This window comes from Notechis scutatus, chromosome 1 (genome assembly GCF_049901735.1).
Source record: "Notechis scutatus isolate UNSWTSFEM ecotype Mainland chromosome 1, rNotScu1.2, whole genome shotgun sequence".
In the NCBI taxonomy this organism is placed as follows: Eukaryota; Metazoa; Chordata; class Lepidosauria; order Squamata; family Elapidae; genus Notechis; species Notechis scutatus.
The window spans coordinates 95,057,678-95,071,882 of record NC_142009.1 but is presented as its reverse complement, the minus strand read 5'-3'; the positions used below and the strand labels follow the sequence as shown (position 1 = coordinate 95,071,882).

The window sequence follows — 14,205 nt, the reverse complement described above, 5'->3', positions numbered from 1 at the left end:
TATTCTTCTGAACAGAATCAATATGTTAGCCAGACCTTATGAAAAGCAATCAGAAGTTGCATTATTAACTGACAGAGGTTCTGCAAGGTGATGGGAAAATGTTTTCCTATCACTGATCATGTTTAACTGGAGCTTTCAGAAACTGAATATAGTTTCGGAACCTTCTATTTGCAAGATAGATGCTTTACTATTGTATTATAATGTCATTAGTACATCAGTCTTAAGAATTCCACAAGAAAATGTCAGGAAACATTTTTTTACACAGTGACTTTTCCAAAAAATATGCATATATAATGTTTTTCTCTAAGTTTGCCTCATGGAGCAACACAATCAATCATTTTTTAAATTTCAAACCAGTATCTAGGCTCTCTGAATACATTATAGGTAATAATCACAATAGCCTTTGATTTATTCAATGGAAAACTCTTTTATCGTTCTTAAGAAAATGGAGCAACTTGCCTGTGGATATTGTCGACTTGATGTCATAAGTTTCATTCATAAAAAGAATAATTGCTTGAACAATTAAATTAAGATTTGTTATCTGTTAACCAAGTCCTGAAACAAATAGTAACTCTTAAATTATTAAAACCCTCTCCCAATTGTATTTGATGGCATACTGTCATGTTGACTTGCAATAAACATTCACCAAGGCCTTTCTGTCCTTAATAGGCTTGTGAAAACCCTGCAGCAAACTACAGCCTTTGGCTGTCAGGAGTAGAGATTAATAGATGAGAGAAATGTGGGATGCAATATTGTTTTATCTTCAGCATTTAATTAGACATCTGCTTGTTTTACATCCGCTTGTTTTACACAAAGCTTCTTTTTTTATTTACAAAATGCTTGAAAGTATCATAAATGGAGGTTTTCTATGTAGCCTGGGTTCACATTCCCTCCCCCACCCCTTTCTGTCTTCTCTCTAGTTTTCCTTTTATTTTTTAAAAGATTGAAAAGCATTTTTTATATTTATTGTTCTCTTTACCATTATTATTAATTACAGTATATTAACATTAATCATTCTTTAGGTCAGTTTCTCCAATGACACAGGATTTAATTCTTTTAAAAGTGCAAATGAGTACTTAAGGTTTTTTTATTTAAAGGGAACTGATACTTAAAACTGAGTTTGATACACCTAAGAGAAATATTGGGAATTTATTCAATTTCAACATTTAAAATGCTTCAGTTGAAACATTTGCTTCAAAACCCTAATTATTGAAGGGACTTCCTATCTTAAATCGTTTCTGCATCTAATAAAATCAGGCAGAATGAAGAAATGTCAAGGACCTACAGTTAAACAATGTCAACCATCAGGACCTTAAAAATGTACCTTGTCTATCACAGCACCTGTTCTCTGGAATAATGTCCAGACAGAAACCTCATGTTTCAATTTTTTTAAAAAACTTGCTTTTGTTCCCAAATTTGTTGGGCCTGTTGGTTTTTCTCTGGAGTGTTATGTTTATATCTTCCATTTAAATTGACCAAGTTTTTGGATTTGGGCAGCCTCTAAGACAGGGCTATCAAACTCGCGAACTGCAGGCCAGATGCGTCATGCACTGGCCATGGCCGCACCTGGTTTAGCTAAGAGGAAAAAAGTCACTATACATCACGTGATGCTGTAAGTTTGACACCCCTGCTCTAAGGTGATTAAAAGAAATAAATATTTGGACTTTTTTTTTTTTTTTAATCCTGATGCTGTTTCTGCCATAGAAATCCTGAAATTTTTAACAGTCTGGGAAGAGTGAGCTGTGAGTCCCATACAATAGTACAATCTTTAAAAATAGAAAGACATAATTAAGTGTCCAATTTTGTACATTGTTTGGAAGGCTGCTTTAAAAGTTAATACTGTTTGATCGTTTTAATATTTGAATTTTGTGTGTGTACATGTGTGTTTGTCCAATGAACAAGAAAGAAGAGTTTAAAGCAATTGGAGTGATTTTTTCCCCTGATCTGATATACAAACTTTTTTACATTTTGTTGTTAATGTCATTGACCAAAATTATTAAATTATAGAAAAAGGTATAGACAGAAAACTCTGTTCAATAAAGTATTTGTTTAATGTTATATTTATTCCATAGGGATATTGTTGACAGTAGGAAAGTTCAAATCAAAGGTTTTTTTGATATTGTACTCAACCTTCTGTTAGTTTCTAATTCTGCCCTTAGACAGTGGATTCTCTGTTTTTATGCATATTCTTCTTTATGGAGCAAACTGGAGGCACAAAGGGACAAAAGTCTCAGTAAGATTAAAATATCCTGTCAACTTCTTCCCCAAACCCCAAAAACTTTAATCTTAGACTGTCTACTATTGACCTCACCCCTTTCTTAAGAGGTCTGTAGGGGGCGTGCATAAGCGCACCAATGTGCCTACCGTCCCTGTCTTTTATTTTTCTTATATGTACCCATTTCATGTATTCATAACTATGTATATACTTATACCTATTATCTTGTAAGCGATTGACAAATCAAAATAAAAAAATAAAATAAATAAAAATAAAACTTTCCAATGTACTAGAATAATGTTGCATATATCTGGTAGCTCCTAATATAGCATTCTTCTGTCCAATCTCTTTGACAGATAAAGTAGAAATTCACATTTGTAAAAAAAAAAAAAAAAAGAGTACAGCAATCATAGCTAACCAAGTAGTGCTGTATTCACCTGAAAGTGTGGGAGTTATGTTAGGAGTTAGCATTTGGGACAGAAATGTCAGCTGCCTAGATCTAAGGTTTGAAAATGCAGGGCTAAATATCAAACTTTGTGAAAAGCAGGGGCGGAAAAGCCATAATTAACCACTGGAGCTATAAGAAGTCTCTTCATTGTATGTTGACAAAGGGTAATCAACTGTGGAAAGTAGTTTTCTTATCTAGCAAGATTACTTTGAGTGCCCTGACAATTCCACCAAGTTCAAGGCAAGGAGCCTGACAGAAAGGAAGATGACTTTGAATTTAAGATGACCCACTAAAAAGGAATGGAACTAAATTATCAACAGAGTAAAAATATCCTGTGCCCTGGCTGCTGTGGCCACCTTCAGCTGAAATTAATTACGTGAAAATGTGACATATATGTAAATAAAATACATGTATTTGTGTGACTGGATATCTCTATACACATGTAGCTTCTGATAAACATATATGTCTCTCAGAAACTACATTTCAAAAAAGAACAGGTTCATGATAGTACAGTATTGTAATTGGATTACTAGGCATTGATTAAGCAGTCTATTTTTAACTTAATTCACCCCTTATCTGCATATACCAATCATTGTCTCACACATTAACCACTGTCACACAATGAAACACAACTACTAACAAATACCTACAAAGCTTCCAGCAGAAGAAATAAATGGAGGAAAGACAGAGTCAGGGGAAGATCTACAGTAGATAATAGAGCTGCATTAAAAACAACAACACCTAGCCTCAGGGAAGGAAATGAGAAAGGAAGAGGAAATTCAACAGGGGGAGAAAAAAGAAGAGACCTGTTGAGGTGTTACTAAAAGGTTTAAATTCAACTGACAAGCAGCTCATCATAAGCAATGAAGATAGCTTAGTCTTTAGCTTAATCTTCCGAGTTAGTCTATAGCAGGGATGTCAAATTCGATTTCATTGAGGGCCGTATTAGGGTTGTATTTGACCTCTGGGGGCCATGGGGAGTGGCTGTGGGGCATGGCCGTGGAAAATGGCCACTTCGATGTCACTCGTTGAGGCTCCGTTTTTGGTCCTGCTGGCCTTCTGCAGCTCTCTGCCAGCGAAAACAGAACCCAGTCAGGCTGGACATGGCCACCCTGAGCTGCATTTCCACTGGCCCTCTGGCTTCAGGAGGCCATTGTGGCCGAAAATAGAGCCTGGGAGGGCTGCACGTGGCCCTCCCAACCTCCGTTTTTGCTGGCAGAGGCACTGCCGGTCCTTCACTGTTTTTAGGGCAGGCCCGCAGGCCAGATCTAAGCATGGACCTGGCCTGCAGGCTTTGAGTTTGACACCCCTGGTCTATAGCTGTTTGAACATTTTCCCATTTGCTTGTTTTCAAATGAGTAGAAGCAAATGCTAAATAACTCATATAATTTATCAGCAATTCTTTCAGAGGAAAATGTCCATCTTTATGTTGATTAAATGGAAGGAATCTTAAAATGGAATGAGATATCATATGGTGTAGGCCAGGTAACACTCCTTTATTGTGGATGGTGGATCTTTAAAAAGGCAGGAACTATCCACCACTTTAATTAATCCTCACTGTCCTAAAGTTGGTTGCTGTACAATGCCTGTTGTCATTAGTTTGGGCTTCTTTAGCTTTAGCTTAGTGCCATATTTTCATTATGCCCTCGACTTTAATTACTAGAATTGCAAATGAGTTTTATTTGTAGCTACCAGAATAGTGTTATCAGAGTGATGCAGGTTTCCTCCTGCAATTTCATCTTCAGTGGTTTCCCCATAACATTCTAGCCTATAAAAACCAGTTTGTCTTTCAGGAAGAGTAGAAATTGTATCTGAATTTTCATATTGCAGAAGACATGTGACAAAATCATAGATAACCAAAAAGCAACCAATGAGCCCATGAGAAATCGTTACCAGTTTTCCCACCCCAAACTAAAAATTGTAAGATTCTAATCTTTTCTCACAGTGCTTTTTTCCTATGTGTTTATTGCAACCTCTGGCCAGGATTGTTCATTATTATTAAAGTTTAAGAAATTACTATTTGTTGAAGGACTGAATTAAGATGAGTTCCCCATCCTGGGGAAGAGACTGACCTGTATTGCCGTGTCATCCATAGAGGAAAATTTTAAAAATTAGAATTCTACCTCAATGTCTACTAAATGGATGGTGATCGCTATAAATATTTCTCCCACTAATAGACGTAACTGAAAAGAAAGAAGTGCATAACATCTCCTATTATAGAAGCCCACATGTGCTCTTGATATTTGAACATGATCATTTGCTTCCTGTTATTTGAACAAGTTATTTGCTTCCTGAGTCAACAAAGATATGTGTTAGGCTTTTATTACCACAGCAGGGAAGGATTATGTACCCAGAGCAGCTGTTAAGTAGCAATAAGATCACTATGAATGGTTTATAATACGCCCTGTGTGCTGCGCAGTGACACAAAGATGCAGTTGCTGTCACAGATTGGTTTTCTGCACACACACACACACACACACTCATTAACCCTTACAATAGTTTATATACAGAATAAAGGATTGAGATATACTGGTAGTCCTTGATTTATGACTGGTGGCTTAATGAGCGTTCAGTTATGATGGACCAAAAAAAAAAAAAAAAGTAGCTACAACCCAGATTCAATGGCCAGAGAGCTCCACACACACCCAACAGTCACATGACCACATTTGGAATGTTTGTAAACCAGCCCGCATTTATGTCCAATTGCAGTCGTATAACTGTGATATACAAATGTTTTTTTTTGCTGAAAACTTACATTTATTCATATTTCATATTTCTTAAGCATCCATCTCTCACATTTACTTCTGGTTTCCAGTGAAAAAGACCCACTGGAGACAATAGGCTCATTTAATGACCACAGTACTTGCTTAACAGCCACAGATTCATTTAATGACTACATTAGCACGATCATCACAAAAAAACTTGTAAAATTCAGATCGATTATGTGATGACCCACTAAACAACTGGCATAACCGTAATTCCAGGCTCACTTAAAAGGAAAAGTAGAAAGGTTCAATAACAATCACAAGGAGGGATAGCTGGTGAAGATGACTGAACTTGCAGAGATGGTCAGATCAACTTCTTTGCTTAGACGAAAACAATATAGTCCTCAACTTACAACAGTTCATTTTGTGATCATTCAAAGTTACAACAGCACTGAAAATGTTACTTATAGAATTAGAATAGAATTCTTTATTGGCCAAGTATGATTGGACACACAAGGAATTTGTCTTGGTGCAGATGCTCTATAGTGTACATAAAAGAAAAGATACATTCGTCAAGAGTCAAGAATCATAAGATACAACAATGATAGTTATAGGGTACAATAAGCAATCAAATCATACTAGGAAACAGTCAATATAAATCATAAGGATTCAAGCCACAAAGTTACATTCATAGTGCCACAAGTGGGTGGGGATGGGTGATAAGGAGTGATGAGAAGATTAATAGTAGTGCAGACTTTGTAAATAGTTGGACAGTTTTGAGGGAATTATTTGTTTAGTAGAGTGATGGCTTTCAGGAAAAAACTGTCCTTGTGTCTACTTGTTCTGGTGGGCAGTGCTCTATAGTGTTGTTTTAAGTGTAGGAGTTGAAACAGTTTATGTCCTGGATGTGTGGGGTCCGTAAATATTTTCACAGCCCTCTTTTTAACTTGTGCAGTATACAGGTCCTCACTTGAAGGCAGGTTGGTAGTAACTGTTTTTTCTGCAGTCCTAATTACTCTCTGAAGTCTGTGTCTGTCCTGTTGGGTTGCAGAACCAAACCAGACAGTTATACAGGTGCAGATGATAGACTCAATAATTCCTCTGTAGAGCTGTATTAGCAGCTCCTTGGGCAGTTTGAGCTTTCTGAGTTGGCGCAGAAAGAAAATTTTTTGTTGTGCTTTTTTTGATGATGTTTTGATGTTAGGTGTCCATTTTAGGTCGTGATATAATAGAACCTAGAAATTTGAAGGTCTCTACTGATCATTATGACCATTTTTCATAGTTACAACCTTTGCAGTATCTCCATGATCATGTGATCAAAATTCAGGTGCTTGGCAACTGGTTCATATTTATGATCATTGCTGTATCCCAAGGTCATGTGATCACCTTTTCCGCACTTCTGACAAGCAAAGTCAACGGGGAAGACAGATTCACTTAACAACTGTTACTAACTTATCAACTGCAGTGATTCGCTTAACAACTGTGGCAAGAAAAGTCATAAAATGGGGCAAAACTCATTTAACAAATGTCTTAACAACATAAATCGTGGGCTCAATAATGATTGTAAGTTGAGGACTACCTGTATCTATATTTGTGGCTGACTGGAAACCCCTTAGAGAATTTTTGCATAAAATGGAAAGAAATGCACTTATGAATTGCGGTTTTTATTAGAAATACTGGATAATAGAAAATGAACTTTTTGTGTAATCATAGAGTAAGAGATAATTTTGTAATTGTACTTAAATTTGCTGCAAAGGAATGGGAATCTTCTTTCTATTTCTTTGTCTTTATTCTTTCTGTACTTTTGTCTTTTTACTTTCTCTTTTTTGGTACTTTGTCGGGGTGTGTGTGTGTGTAATTTTTATTTATTTATATTTTGCAAAAGAATGTAGTAAGCTCCAGAAATCCATTCACCAATTATCCTTGTCAGTTCTACATTGAGACCTTTCTAAGCTATTCCAAGATGACCCCTGAAGATTCAGATCCAGAAGCCTAAGAAACTCATGAATTAAAATGTACATTCAAAAATCTCCTCCATGATCTGTTTTAAGTGATTAGTTTTATAATTACTGAAAATACTTAACTAGTATTTTATGTATACCTTCAAATTTCTTGAAATGGATCTTCCTGTGGTCTTAAAAAAGTTTTGTTATACAGAAAGAAAAGAAAGATAATACAATAAAAAACGGAAAATATAAAAAAGTAAAAGTACATTTAATGCATAGAGAAAACAGATGGGTTTTTAACTCTGCATTAAACTTTGATCACCCCCGAGGATTATTTGGCCAGTCTTTCTATTATCTACATACCGATCCAGTTGAAAAACAGAGAGCAAATACATAACATCAATCCATGATTTTAACTTGGGAGTAAAGCTGTCTCCTCTCAATCTTTATTGCTATACTTTATGCTTAATAAAGTCAATGTTCTTCATATATTGATAAGTTACCCATTTTTGGTCTATGATCCAACATTACACAGACATCTTGTTATTCTTTCCATATCCCAGATAACACAAACTTCTTTCCCAAATCATAAAGTATTTTTTATGTCAACGTCTATAAAAAGGCATATATTTCTGAAGTAGAATTGTAGATAAATCATATTCCCCACACAGTATTTAGAATAACTCTGCAGTTTTTAAAAACATCAATATCTTCTGTCACTTGCTGGAGATTTGCCTATCTGAAATAAGAATTTTATGACCCTGACATTCCTCATTGTAGGATGCCTCCTTCCTCCAAATTCACTAAATCTTAAAGATTTGGAATAAAGAAGGCAGATTGCGCTCTCTCTCTCTCTCTCTCCCCCTCCCTCCCTCCCCCTCTCTCTCTGTTACCCTTTTGTTTTGTTTTGTTTCATTGGCCAATGTTTCTTCTAGAAGATGTTATGTATATGATTCAAATAATTTGGAAAGATTCCCATTGACATGAAATTGTCCAGACAGTGTTTCTTTCATAACAAGCCTAACTGGGATTGATTCCTTAGTTTTAACAACTCGTTTGATTGGTTATTCTCTTGTAAATGTCTGCTCACATTCCATGAAGACTCTAGACGACGCGGTATTAAAAGTTTTGGGATGAGAGTTGAGCAATGCAGATCTGATTCTTTTGATGCTTTTTTTCCTGACTGATCAAATTCCGATCTTCAACAGACACACACACACTTCTTGGAGAGCAACCAGTAGCAATGACTTTGTGCAAAGATTGCACAGAGCTTTGAAGGAGCATTTTACTTCCATGAAAAAAATATACAGCTAGTCCTCAACTTATGCCCACAATTGAGCCCAAATTTTCTGTTGTTAAGTGAATTTTGCCCCATGTTACGACCTTGCTTGTCTCAGTTGTTAAGTGAATCACTGCAGTTGATAAGTTAGTAACCTGATTGTTAAGTGAATCTGGCTTCCCCATTGACTTTACTTATCAGAAGGTTGCGCAATGTGATCGCATGGCCTTGGGACATAGCAATGGCCATAAATATGAATCAGCTGCCAAGCTTCTGAATTTTGATCACATATGATCATGGGGATGCTGGAAAGGCCGTAAGTATGAAACGTGGTCATAAGTCACTTTTTAAAGGGCCATTGTAACGGCAAATGGTCATTAAGCAAAATGTTGTAGGTCAAGGACTATCTGTACTAGGCTTCCTTTCAAAGCTCCTTCAGAAAATGCTCTCCTTCTGTCTCTTGAGAGTGAAATGGCCATGTTCCTTCATTTGGAGTGTCTCCCAACCATTCCCAAAGCTTGGAGAAATTGTTTCTGTCTGTCCACCCAAGAGCTGACCAATAGAATAACAGAGTTGGAAGGGACCTTGGAGGTCTTCTAGCTCAACCCCTTGCTCAAGCAGGAGACCCCATACCATTCATACAAATGGATGTCCAATCTGTTCTTGAAAAACCCCCAATGATTCCAGATTACCTCTCTCCCTGATCAGCCTCCATCCTTTCCCATCCTGCACTCGGGTATCTCAGGAGATAAGCTGGATCCCCTCTTCTTTGTGGCAGACCCCCAAATATTGGAATACTGTGCTAGAAGACTCTTATGTGTGTGAAAAGCTTGTAAAGAATGGCTGAGCTGAAGTTCTTTGTCATGAAACACTCTGCACACCACCTCTGTGTCATCAAATGCCATGTTGAGGAAACGTGAAGCCACCCTAGCACAGACATACTGTGTTCAGTTGATTAGCCTGTAAGCTATCACTATGTGTTCTAGTTTGAACCCCAAGGTAGGGCAATTGCGCCTACTGTCCCTGTCCTATTGTCCCCATTTATTCGTATCTATTTCCTGTATTCTTACCCATGTTTATACTTATTCTCTTGTAAGCAACTGACAAATCAAATCAAATCAATCAATTAAAAGATCATACTATGAAGCAGAGTATAAAAAACAAGTTTTCAAAATGGAATTTTCTTCCTTCCACATAAGTGTCATTTTGTTCTGGAAGTACCAGCTGCCACCATTGTAAATATACTTTGCCCCCAGGAGGAGGAGCTGACCTGCTTTTTCTCTTCCTACTCCCTCCCCTTGAATTACTAACTACTAGATTCTCCTACTTTGCTGTTCCCTCCCTGGGGCTACCTTAAAGATACAGAGCTTAAGTCTGATTTTGATACATCTCCCATTCGATTAAGGGAGATCAGTGGGAGATGCCAGTCAGTCTCCAGAGTACATTCCTCCCTAACAGATTACTCCTCTCTCTCTCTCTCTCTCTCTCTCCCTCTCCCTCTCCCTCTCTCACACACACAAATGCTAGAAAATAAAAGCGAGGATCGTGTTAAGCATTCGCTATCGACTGTAGGCGTTAGTCCGCAATAATAGCACGACATCAAAGGAAAAGTTCGTGGGTACCAAATCGAAAGTTCTGTGTTGCTGCCAACAACATCACACACACACAGAGAGAGAGAGAGAGAGAGAGTGCACGTAGGTAGCAGCTAAAGTTTGGAGACAAATTCCTTTTTCTGCACCCCAGTTCAGACACCTGCCTAAACGCACAGGTGACAGTGTGGCTCCTTCAGCCAGAGGCGGGGAGGCTCGGTTGTTGCACACCTGGGCTGCTCCCGGCGTCCCCCACCTCACGAGCCGGCTTAGCCTGGGCTGTGGCAAAGGCTTTCCCGCGTTCCGAGGGCGGGAGCGGCACAGGTCAGCCCGCGCTTTCCTTCCCCCAAGCGGAAAGCCCAAAACTTTCGGAACCGTTTCGGTCCCCTGCTCCCTCTCGCCGCTCCTTTGAGTGACGCCTCCCATCGCCCGCCGTCACCGAGGAGGGACCGGCTGGCCCCGCCCCTCGGAAAGAGAGAGACTCCCACCAAGGCCACCTCTGCCTTTCCCACCGAGGAGCAGCCGACCGCCACATCTGGCCGGCTGAGGTGAGAGAGGAGCAAGGGCGGCCGGCGTGGCGGGACTTTCCAAGGAAGTCCGGAAAAAAAACGCTCCGGTTCGTTCGAACCCGACGGGGCCGTTTCGGTCACCTCTCGCGCCACGTGCCCCCCATCCCTTTTTTTTTTTTTTTTGCTTTCTTTCTTTCTTTTCTTCTTCCCCTTCCTTCCCTCCCCGCCTGAGCAATTCCGAGGATGAGGAGGGGGAAGGGAGGAAGCGAGAAAAGCGCTGCGGGTCTGGCTGCTTCCGAGCCGTCGCTTGTTGCGTGAAGCCGAGACAGGCGGAGGAGCCTTCGAAGAGCTACCTCCCCCTTCCCAAAGCGGCAGAAGCAGCGGAGGTCTCCCGCCAGGTAAAAATGCCAGGTGAGACGAGGGAAGGAAGGAGGGAGGGAGAGAGGGAGGGGGAGCGGACGAAGGACGTCCCTCCCTCCGGTCCTCTGTCTTTCTGGTTGCTCCCGTGGCTGAGGAAATGCCTGAGCCTCGGGAGAGAGAGAGAGAGAGAGAGAGAGAGAAGTAGGGCAGGCGCCGCCGCGGCGTCCAAGGGATTCCCGCGGCTTGGAGAAATAAACTCCTTTTGTTCTTCCTGGGATCCGTGTCCGGGGGAGAGCCGGAAGGTTCGCGGAAGAGGGAGGGGCGGGGCAGAGGGATCGAGGGCTGCGTTTCCCCAAAATAAAATAGGGCTCTCCCGCCTTTTCGGGGGAGCCGCTTGGTCTCCTTCGGGTCCGCCCGTCTTCCGCAGCTGCTACACCTTCTTTTGTTTGACTGGCAACGTTCGCGAATTCTTCCCTTCAGGCTCCATTCTTCGCCAAGCCGCTTAAAGGCGTGGAAATGGGAAGAGGCGCTGGGGTGGCTCCTTTGGGTAGTTTCAACGTCTCTCTCTCTCTCTCTCTTTTCTTTCTTTCTCTGGGCGTTTAAAAAGGCTTTTGCTCTTCGCGTTTAGCTTTTACGCTGGGTGATTTGAGCGCATATTGCACACAACCAACAGTTTGTTCGGCTTTTCTTACCAGCCAAAGGCGATCGGAGTAAGAACACTGCTGTACTTTTCTCCCTTAACAGACGTGGTGAGGGGTTTCAGATCGTCCTAAATGGCACTAGGGTTGTGGTGGCCTCAGCGGATTTTTAAACCAGCCCGGTTGCAAAACAGATTGTTCATCCTCAGATGAGAGTTTAAATGGACGGTAAATTTGAACACATTTCTGCCCAGTTGTTCTGTAGGAGTGAAGGTGAGCATAAAACAAGTTTCTTAAGTGTAGTATTTGGGGGAGGTGTATGATTTAACAAGTTATTTTTTCTAAAATATAGTACCTCCTACGTATGTTTATCTAAACTTCTGCCATCCACCAATATAGGTAGTCCTTGACTTATGACCATTCATTTAGCAACCGTTCAGAGTTATGATGGTGCTGACCCAAGTGACTTACACTTACAACCATCTCAGGATCTCTGCAATCACAGGATCCAAATTTGGGTATTTGGCATCCAGTATTTATAATGGTTGCCGTGTTCTCGGGCCCTGTGATTGTCATCCGCAACCTTCCCAGTGAGCTTCAGATAAGGAAAGGCAATGGGAGGAGCTGGATTCATTTAATAACCATGCTATTCACTTAACAACTGTGGCAGAAAGGTCATAAAATAGATCATGGCAGTGTGATGACTCATTTAAAAATTAAATCACTTAGAGAGACAGGAGTTTCATTCCCAATTGTGGTTGTAAGTCAAGGATTACCTCTATTTGGCTAAAGATGATGGAAGTTGTATCCAATGGTTCCAAAGGAGTCGATACTCAGTTGGAGAAGATAACAGATATGTGTCTTTGCAAATTGAAGTCCGTGGAAAACTAAATATCTAATTGGATCAAAATTTTCAGACATATGTAATGGGTATTTGAAAATGGTTTTTTTTTTTCCTGTTAAATCCTATTCAATTCTTTAAGATTGCCTGAACAAGTTCCTGCAGTTTTCTTGGCAAGGTTTTTCAGAAGTGGTTTGCCATTGCTTCCTTGGGGCTATTGAAATCCCAGTTACTACAATTAAGTAATTCATGGCCACAGCCAACGTGTAGGATTCTATTCTGTATAAAACAAAGGAAAAAAACTTCAGGTAGCTTGGAATTTTCTTGAAGCTTCATAAAATTTTATTACTTGATATGTTATTTTGTACGTTGAAACTGGAACATGCTCTCATATTCCAGCTTTGGCAGACAACATGTAAATGTATTGAATAATAGAAGTGTTTCCACTTTGATAATTGAAGAAGCTCTACTTAAAAAGAGAGAAAAGCTACATTGTAATTAAATAGAAGCGTGAATAGTTGAATAATTGAGCAATACTTCTTTATTTTATTCCTAAATAGAAGCACTTTAATGTCTATATTGCCACTCTTTTCTTTTCCAGCAAAATACTTGTAAGAGTATAATTAAGAGGCAATTTGGATAATTTAATGCATAAGTAATAATTGGTTTTTTTGTTCTGAATAAAAAGCAGTGTTCATAAAGAAGAAAATGAAATGTCGATATGCAGTAATTTGGAGAAGAAATACATTTTTGTATCTGACATTGAAATATATATTACTTGTTGCTCATTGTTGGATTATTTGTGCGATCCTGATGGAAAAATATGATATGATTAGTATTACATGTTCAGTTATGGAAAGTGTGGGTCATGTAAACAGTTCATCATTTCCATGAACAGGTTTTTGATTTCTGGAGTGTATCTGAAATAAGAATGCAGTTTTAGATCTTAAAAAGTCAGTTTAAATTACACGGATAAGAACATCCTAGCATATTGCTGATTTACATCAACAGTTCCCCTATGTGAGCCTTTTCTTTGTAAGTGCAGTTCTATTTTTCGCCCTTTATTAGTCTGTTTGTTCTGATGTCCACTAGCTCTACTGGACCATGCAGAAGACAACATTTTATCTATAGATTTTAAAACTGGGATGTCTATATAGTTCTACTCACTGCCTCACTGATGTATTCTATTTTGTCATCTTGTCACTTTTTCTCTTTGTAGGAACTAAGATGAGAGAGCTGACATTAAGAATCGGATACTTCATGAGTTACTCTTTCTGATGTGGATATGAATTTCTTGTTGGAAAAACGTTGGACTCTGTAAGTATGAATAGTGCCATGCATTGATATGCATACTAATCTATGGTTCTTGTTGTGTGTGCATTGAAAGAGGGAAAAAAAGGATATTCTTATGAAAGAACTTTTTTCCATTATAGGTATTGATTGACACATAGAAGAATAAAAGATCAGTTAGTATTATATATGTATTGCATGTTTCGGATAGGGTTTTTTCTAGTTCAATGTGGAACCATCAGGAATTAAAATAAGACTGTTCACGCAACATAAAAGCCAGTGAATTAATACTATTTTTTTCTGCACATGGCTGAGTGCCATGTCAACTTTGGCAAAAGTGATTCATCCTCCTTTCTTATCTTAAATTCTTGATAGAAGTAAATAC

General features: G+C 39.1%; 1 protein-coding gene across 4 annotated transcripts in view; it reads left to right on the top strand.

The window, feature by feature from the left end:
- Positions 1 to 10,627: 10,627 nt before the first annotated feature.
- The window catches only part of TMEM200A (transmembrane protein 200A), a 57,185-nt gene continuing 53,607 nt past the window's right edge, over positions 10,628 to 14,205 (top strand). The window contains exons 1-2 of one of the 4 annotated variants that reach the window (XM_026666097.2): positions 10,628 to 10,730; positions 13,750 to 13,847. The gene's annotated coding sequence lies outside the window, so the exon portion shown is untranslated. Of the gene's footprint in view, positions 11,103 to 11,348; positions 11,963 to 13,749; positions 13,848 to 14,205 lie in introns of those variants that run through there. The other 3 variants (XM_026666095.2, XM_087971929.1, XM_026666096.2) reach the window with 3 other exon arrangements.